A 2,706-nucleotide genomic window follows, 5' to 3' on the forward strand; every position below is an offset into this window, starting at 1 on the left:
CCAGGGAGAGCAGTGACCAACCTGCAGCTCATGGAGGGCCCCAGGGGAGCAGTGACCAACCTGCCGCCCATGGAGGGCCCCAGGGGAGCAGTGACCAACCTGCAGCTCATGGAGGGCCCCAGGGGAGCAGTGACCAACCTGCCGCCCATGGAGGGCCCCGTGCCAGAGGCAGTGGGTGTCCAAGGGAGGGTCTGACTCTGTGGGAGGCCTGTGTTGAAGCAGACTCCTGCCAGGACATGTGGCCCCATGGAGTGAGGATGCTGAGGTAGTCTGCTGCAGGACTTGTGACCCTGTACAGGACTCACGCTGGAGCAGCCTTTTCCTGAAGGACTGCACTCCTGGAAGAGATCACAGTGTTTCTGCTGTTTGTGAAGAGCTGCAGCCTGTGGGAAGGACCTACCTTGAGGAGCTCACACAGGACTGCACCCCATGGGAGGGACTCACACTTGAGCAGGGGAAGACTGTGATGAGTCCTCCTTCTGAGTAGGAAGAGTGATCCAGGCAGCATGGGATGAACTGATCTCAGCCCCCATTCCCTGTCCCCTTGTGCTGCTGGAGCAGAGGAGGTACTGAAAACCAAGAGTAAAGCTGAGCCCAGGAGGAAGGGAAGGGTGAGGGAAAGGTGTTTTATGATTTTGTTTTATTTTTCATTATCATATTCTAATTTGATTGGTAATAAGTTAAACTAATTTCCCAAAGTCAAGCCTGTTTTGCCCATGACAATAATTGGAGAATGATCTCTCCCTGCCCTTAACTTGATTGGTGAGCCTTTTCTTGTATTTTCGCTCTTCTGTCCAGTTGAGGAGAGCAGATATAGAATGGCTGTGGTAGGCACCTGGTGTTCAGCCAGGGTCAAACCACCACACTGAACCAGACCCGTTCCCTTCTCTGGCACCAGGAACTTCTTTGCAGTTCCCGGGTCTTCTCACTGGCAGCATTCAAGGCAGTGCTGCTTGAATGCTCAGTAAGAGCAGAGGAAAAGTTTGCTGTCTTCCACACAACATCCAAGATCCACACAGCCCAAAAAGGCAGCACAGAGCAAGTCCAGCCTCCACAAAGAGCAAGCAGTCAATTTTCTTTAAGGCTCAAGCCTGGTATATACTTTTCCAGAAATAACCCCTGTAAAAAAATAAATCACAAAATCAAACTCACCATAATTTTCTTGTACTACAATGTCTATTCTTCATAAGTTCTATTTTAAGATGTGATTTAAGTTTTGGCTAGTCCTGAAACAATGCAGCAGAAAGCCCCCAGATAAAAAGTTTCAGATAATTTTTTCGTTTTTCGGCAGGGGCAAAACTACACACAACATATCAAAAATGAAATTCAAGCAAACACCAAAGACTGCAATGCCTGACCTGCTCAATGTGGCACAGGGGATACAAGAGAAAGAACATTCTGGTAAAGGAGAGTCACCAGTAACTTTTAGAATGGATGGTGATATTCATTGTGTTGAGGGAAAGAGTAGGCATGTTGCATCTTAAGGAGGCAAGCACTGCTATGGGCACTGCAGTTAATCAGCATTTTTGCTGATATCTGTTCCCTTACAGTTCCAGGAGCCTCCTGTCACATGGGAAGCCGCTGCAAAATTGAGAAGTCCATCTCTGGACTATTTCTGTACAAGATAAGGTAATACACTCTCATTAGATCCTAATATAGCCAAAATAGTTTCATAAATTTAGTTTGCCATGTGCTTCCAAAAAAGTCACTTAGAGAACATCAATTAAGATGACAGCAAGGCAAAAGAAAGCTTATGGAGGGTGCTTGTAGCTACACAAATAAGGCTTGAATGAGGTGACAGCAATGCTTACAATTGATGATTTAGCATTAGCATCTGGTGATCAAGACTTCCATAGAAGGTATTGAAAATAGTCAGGTCTGAGAGTACCTTCCCAGTCTCTCCTTTTTTCCTAGCTGGGGTACTTCAGCATCCTTAGCAAGTGCTCTTCCATCCTCAGAGGGAGACAGCCTGAGCTGGGCTGACATGTCCTGTTATACCCACAGCAGTTACAGATTTTTATGTACTAGTTGAAGGAATCCAGAGAAAGGCAAAGAGGTTGATCAAGCAGTTAGAAAACAGGACCTAATAGGAAAAAAATCAAACACGTGAGATTGTTTAAACAGGAAGAAAGATTTTCAAAACAGAAAGGATAAATTTGACCAAGACAGACAGCAACATTGGATGCTTACATATTATTAAAATGCAAATAATGAGGGATTTCAATAGTGACTTATCCAAAACAGAAAAGCCAAGAACAAAGTTAAAGGCCTTTCATGATCAGTCCCGTGCTCTCACCTGTAGCCATTATTTTCTAGATACTGTTTAGGTGACAGGCTCTTTCTGAATGGAAGATATTGAGTGACTGTCATTTTATACCAAAGCAAAGCTTCTGCTGTGGAAGTCTTACCTCAGACTGTTTTATCTTTACCCTTATCAGTTGCTTTTATCCTCATTTCTACTATGCGCGTCCAGCTGTCTTTATAATCTCATTTCTTTCCCACCCAAACAACAGTATGAATAGCCAGAAAACCTATTTGGAAAAGGCCAGAAAGGTAAGGGATAAATAGAATGATCTAGCAGTCAGGTTTACTGTAATCTCTTGACAAGCATCCCTCCAGCTTTCAATTCCTTGGACAGCATAAACAATGCTCAAAAATCATAGTGCTGCACCTAATGCAAATGGTACTTTTCTCACTGTATTTTTG

General features: G+C 44.5%; 1 long non-coding RNA gene across 1 annotated transcript; it reads right to left on the bottom strand.

Annotated features, from left to right (window-relative positions):
• Positions 1 to 1,028: 1,028 nt before the first annotated feature.
• On the bottom strand, positions 1,029 to 2,498 carry LOC134430024 (uncharacterized). Its single transcript, XR_010030706.1, has 3 exons — positions 2,409 to 2,498; positions 1,889 to 2,083; positions 1,029 to 1,119 (listed from the first exon to the last, which is right to left on the bottom strand). It is a non-coding gene; the product is annotated as an uncharacterized LOC134430024 (long non-coding RNA).
• Positions 2,499 to 2,706: the final 208 nt, after the last annotated feature.

This window comes from Melospiza melodia, chromosome 1, assembly GCF_035770615.1.
Source record: "Melospiza melodia melodia isolate bMelMel2 chromosome 1, bMelMel2.pri, whole genome shotgun sequence".
Taxonomy (NCBI): Eukaryota; Metazoa; Chordata; class Aves; order Passeriformes; family Passerellidae; genus Melospiza; species Melospiza melodia.